This window comes from Alligator sinensis, unplaced genomic scaffold (genome assembly GCF_000455745.1).
Source record: "Alligator sinensis unplaced genomic scaffold, ASM45574v1 scaffold406_2, whole genome shotgun sequence".
Lineage (NCBI taxonomy): Eukaryota > Metazoa > Chordata > Crocodylia > Alligatoridae > Alligator > Alligator sinensis.
The window spans coordinates 575,813-581,812 of record NW_005842543.1 but is presented as its reverse complement, the minus strand read 5'-3'; the positions used below and the strand labels follow the sequence as shown (position 1 = coordinate 581,812).

The following is a 6,000-nucleotide window of genomic DNA, read 5'->3' as shown; positions in this document are numbered from 1 at the left end:
AGGTTTGTGAACTAACCTCGCCTCCCCCATTAGTTCCCATCCTGATTACAGCAAAGAAATAATGAAGTAATGTTATAGCCGCTTTTCATGCTAATTTCACTATATGATCACGTGAGTTGTAAGCAACTGTTAAAAAGTATATAAGCCTCCTGATTTTGCTCTTGGGGGGGGACCCCTTCCAAGTGCTTAGAAAATCCATGTCACTTTGAAGTCCCCCCTACAGCTGTAGTTTCTTTTAAATAAAAGCTTCTGCTGACCTGACCCAAAAGTATGCTGCGTGTGTTTCCACGACAGTAGGAACTAAAATAATTTTCTTGGACATAATCAGAAAAGAGCAGTCCTTGTTTTATAGGCAGATGTTCGTAACTTCCCATTTATATTCTGATATTTGTACTAGTCTGTACTGTACAGTTCTGTCCTATTCCTGGACACTTTTATGAGAAGCTTTCTAATAGTAGAATTATTTCCTTAGGTGGACAAAGGTCCCATAAGCATACATGGTGAGACTATGGCACTTATTTTATTAAGGAAGTAAGAGACAACATATTTGCTGTTGAAAACTAAATCAAATTAAGATGTCTTGTATCAAATTTTTGTAATTTTTTTGTGATGATTATAGGTGTGTCAAGGGCAAAATTAAATACCATGCATTCCCTTTACTAATTTATCTCTAAATCTAACACTGTGCCTTTTTTAAGAATGAAATTTATTTTTTTTAATTTAATTTTTCTTAATGTGTTCTATTTAAGATGGTCACATTACTAGTATTTCAGTCTCCTTGACATTGGTAATTTGTAACAAATACTTTTTGGCAAAAGGAAATTGACTAGCCTGTAATTGGAGTTCACTGAAGAATTATCCTTTCCTGATCCATGTGTACTTTCCCACCTCACTGACAAAAAAAAAAAGGGGCTATTATAGCTAATCAAAAAAGCTAAAAAGAAACAGAAGACTTGAAAGGCTGGGAGAAATGATTGCACTATATAAACATCCTTCAGGGGACACATGTTGAAGACTGAGGAAAATTCTTGAACTTTCCTCACAGCTTCCAGTGTTATGCAGTGGAGGATAATCTTACCCAAGAATGTGAAATGTTAATGGATGTCAGCTTCAGAGAGCTCCATTTACCTGGTAAGTCATTCTTTTATTGTATGCCAAAAACTACCTTAATGCAACATTGAGGCCGAGAATTTAATGGCACGTAAGTGCGGACATTTAAAATTAACAACCTACCACAATTTACTCTCCCTCTTGCACTCTCTCTCTCTCTCTCTCTCTTTAACCCTCCCATCTGCAGCCCATGATTGCATTAAAAAAAATGTAAATATGCTGCAAATGCATATCCAAGGTTAGGAAAGAGGGCATTTTAAATCAGCTGTTCAGAATTAAGCTTTCATATACTCCATCTACTGCTCAACACTAAGGTTTTGCTTCAGATTACAGGCAGTGATACATATTGGTAAGGATATTCATTTATGGTTAGAATTAGAGCTGTTCAGGATTTTTTTTTAAAGTAAATAATTCTTTTTTAGAAGACACTCGTTTAAAACTGAAATTTTCTGGGAATGTTCTTACCAGCCTCAACAGATACTTCTCTCAGGATGGAATTTTTGGTCAGAATAGGAGGAGGAAAGAGCACCCTAACATCCTACTGGTTAGGCCACTCATCTGGGTATTGACTTAGGATCAAGTCCCTGCTTCTGTCCATGTTTGATCATACAAAGTGGGACAGGTACAGGAGAAGGAATTTGAGAGAGAGATAGACTGTCTTGATTATGCAGCAGATAAGGCACTTGCAGGGGACATGGGAGACCGAGGTTCAATTCCATGCTCTAATAAATACTTAAATCTTGGTGCAAAATAGAACAGAAAATAAAATCTGTACCATAATAGTTAGTAGCCTGGTTGATAATATACTTGCCTGGAATGACAGAGGTTGAGATTCAAGTTCCCTATATGACTGAGGCGGAGTAAGGACTTGCAGCTGGTCTGTCATATCCCAAGTGAACATGGTACCATTTGCATATTGACTATACTGTAGTGGTTCTGTCTGAGTTTCAGAGAGTCTTGATTTCTTCTCATTGTCAAAAAGTTCAGAAGTATTAAAAAACATTTCACAAGATGAAACAATAATTTCCTGCCTAGCTGTTATTAGAATAAAGTATATTTGCATTGTAATATTTGTCAGATGATAAATTGTGGTGTGATCATGTTGTGTGCAATGAGGCAGAGTTATTGTTGACTTCCTGACTTTGGTGCAATTCAAATTTCTCCCTTAATGTTGTATTTCTGTAATTTTTGCATATAATTTCCTGTGGGTTTTTTATGAAGAATTGAACACATTTAAAAAAGTGTATCAAAATATTAAAAAAAAAAAAATTATCCTCTACAGGAGAATGCCTCTACAATGTAATCAGTATCTTTGGATGTTCAAATTTTATTTATCTCAGTGTCCAGGCCTCACTATCATTATTTTTAACAGAAATGATCTTTCAGTTGATCTTGATCCGTATACAAACCAATTAGTATCTACAAGAATAAAGTAATCCCTCTATGACCTTGTATGAGTGGGACATCGTAGGGTAAGGTAAACAAGGGAGTAAACATCAAATTAAGTATTGCCTTTATACATAAGAATAAAAAGATGTGGCTAGGCTATTTGATGATTAGCTAGAGAATCAGGTACTCAAATTAACAAAACATTTGGGATGTTCTTACAAGATGTAAAACAGACAGAGAGACTAGGGTGCCAGATATTCTATGGTAATTGCTCATCCAAATCCTAAACAGGTGCAGACCTCCTTAACTTTTAAAATAAGAAGAAATCAAATCTCGTCTGATTGGTGTGGCCACTCTTCTTCCCGGCAGCCTGTCAATTTACCTGTCAATACAGTTTTCTGTGTTTCTCCTAATTTATTCAGCCTAGGATACGAGACATCTTTGAGTATATGAATTTTATGTTTCCAGTTGGAAAATGTTGTGAGAAGTAACAATTTGATAAAGTTGTTGTTTCCAGGAAAAAAAGTATTAAGCAGTACTCCCTCTGATTCAGCTTAAATCTTAGGTGTATGAAGTTGCTTATATTACAGATGTTCCCTTTTATAAATAGCTGTGCAAAGTGTTGGGGGAATGTTGTACCTATGATTGTCCAGTAAAAATGTGAGAGGCAAGGATTTCTCTCTGCCCAGGGCAGGGGGTCGGACCTGATGATCTGTTTAGGTCCCTTCCGACCCTAAGCACTATGATACTATGGTACTGTGATTTTTGTGGGTCATAAATTTTATCAGACCAACTGTGTAGTTGGGAAGGATGTAGAGAAGCTTTCAGGTACCAAGTATCCTTACATGGTCTGTTAATCACAGCTTATATAGTAACCTGGCCACATGTTCAGGGAATTGTCATATTTATTTGAATTCAAGATGAAGTTTTTTCTCCATTACCATGGGTGAACGCCTCCCTCTCCCCTCCCCCTGCCCATCTTAGATTTGAGTCCTGTCCTGGAGCAGGCAGTGGTGGCTCAGATCCAGATTAGGCCCTGGGCTTGGAGTCAAACCTGGAGCTGAGCTGCCACCTGCCTCAGGCTGGGGTAGGTCAGGCAGTGGGGGAGAAGGCTGGTGGCAGGAGAATTATGGAGGAGACCACATGGTTGGAGGCCTCTGAGGAAGACTTTTGCCACTACTTTCCCTGCCATGGCTGGTAGGGCATGAATTTAAGATGACACTCCAATGTGGTCACGTTTGAAGATAGGCTACAGATACAAGTGGACCTAGACAGGCTAGCAAGTTGAGTGTATTGGAACCTGATGAAGTTCAACGTTGAGAAATGTAAAGTGCTCCACCTCGGGTTGAGCAAGCCCCAACACACCTACAGGGTTGGTGGCACCAAACTGACTAGCACCACGAATGAAAGGGACCTAAGGACGATGATAGACCACAGTATGAGTATGAGCCGGCAGTGCAATGCTGTAGCCAGTAGGGCAAATAATGCTCTGGCATGCATCACTCAATCCATCTCCAGCAAAACCAAAGAAGGGATTCTTCTGCTCTACTCAGCACTGGTGAGACTGCAGCTGGAGTACTGCATCTAGTTCTGGGCACCGCACTTTAACAAGGATGTCGACAAGCTTGAGAGAGCCAAAAGAAGAGCCACCCATATGATCAGAGTCTTAAAGGCAAGCCATACAAGGAAAGGCTGAAGGATCTGGGACTCTTCAGTCTGAGGAAAAGAAGACTGAGAGGAGACCTGGTAGCAGCTTACCGCTACACTAGGGGAGTACATCAAGGGCTTGGTGAGCAACTGTTCTCCAGGGCACCCAAGGGGAAAACTAGGAGTAATAGCCACAAACTCCTGGAAGATCAATTCAGGCTCAACATTAGGAAAAACTTCTTCACAGTCAGGGTGTCCAGACTGTGGAATAAGCTCCCCCCAGAGGTGGTACAATCACCTACCCTAGAACTCTGGAAGAGGAGTCTAGACATTCACCTTGCTGGGGTCATCTGACCTGCAGTTCTGTTTCCTGCTTGGTGCAGGTGGCTGGACGTGAGACTCTTCCAAGGTCCCTTCCAGCCTTACAACTTATGAATCTGTTTTTAATTTGTACAGCAAAAATTGTCACAAATTTATAATTTTCCATGTATAGAATCTAATTATTGAGGGGTCATCTTAAATTCAAAGTAGTCCTAGATTCAAGTAAATGGAAAAATGGCACCATGAAAAGGGAAACCAACCATAAAAATGTTGCACAAAAGTGCATAATATTTGTGGGTGGTTTTCATTATGCCTTAAATTGGACATGTGATAGAGTTAGGATTATATCAGGGTCTCCAGCCAGCCCCAGTGTAGTTTCCACTGGCTAACAATCAGCTGATTGTCAGCTGGCTCCAGGACTGTACTGGGGCTTGAACTGGTTCCAGTGCAGTCTCTGGAGTTGGCTAATGATCAGTAGATTGTCACCTGGTGCCAGTTTGAGCCCTGGTGCAGATGATCTGTTGACCATCTGCTGGCTCAAGGCATTGTACCGAGATCAGTTTGAGCCCTGACGCGGTCCCAATCCAGCAAATGATCAACCGATCACCAATTGGCTCGGGGGGGAATCCAAGAGCCAGCTGACAATCAGCTAGATGATTGTCATGCACCCAGCTTTCAACTTGCTGCTGAAGGGGGAGCCGAAGATCATGATCCCTGGCTTCCCTTGCACTGGCAAGTAGGGAACGACTGGGATCTGATTCCCAATCCCAAAATCGTGTGTTGCTGTGTACATGTGGCATGGCTGGAGACAGAGTTGTTGGGATCAGGGATCAGTTCTCATCATACCTTTAAATGAATGTCTGTCAGTGGCCTGAGGAAAAAAAAGGTAGGCACAGCTTGAGCTAAACAACAGGTAGAACAAATGCCTGTACAAAACTTCGTATGCACTACAGAGTATGACCATCAGGCAGGACACCACATGGAGTTTTGCAGAGGCCTTTGTTCTACCTGCTATTTAACTCAAGCTGCATCTGATTTTTTTCTCAGAGACGTGAAGAAGGGTACTTGGTACCTGATAGCTCGTCTGTATCCCTCCTAACTATACAGTTGGTTCAAGAAAAGATACCACCCACAAGCATCCTTGTTCAAAGATAAGCACTTTAGAATATTAAAAAGAAGATGCTTTAAAATACTATGAGACACTGAAGGTACAGTCTTTAAAGAGGTGCATTTAATGTAATTTCTGAAGTCAAAACAGTATATATTGCTTAACTCTACTGTTCTCAGTCTACTACAACTTCAGAATGGAACTGCCATTTCAGCTATATAGTAAACAAGTCCCTCATTGTAAGTGTAAATGTAATATATTCCTTATCCTGTTCAGCATTTATTTAAGCATTTTACACAAAAGCTTTGAACTGAATCTTTTATGCAGCATCATAAAAAGAAAATACATCAATATTTTGTCAGAAATATTTTATTGCTGTGTTAAACTGTTCTAGTCCCCCTTAGCTTGCTTTTCACAGACATGTA

At 40.1% G+C, this 6,000-nt stretch overlaps 1 protein-coding gene across 1 annotated transcript in view; it reads left to right on the top strand.

Moving 5' to 3' along the window:
* Positions 1 to 6,000, top strand: part of B3GLCT (beta 3-glucosyltransferase) — a 125,493-nt gene that overhangs the window by 96,699 nt on the left and 22,794 nt on the right. The gene's annotated exons all lie outside the window — the stretch shown is intronic.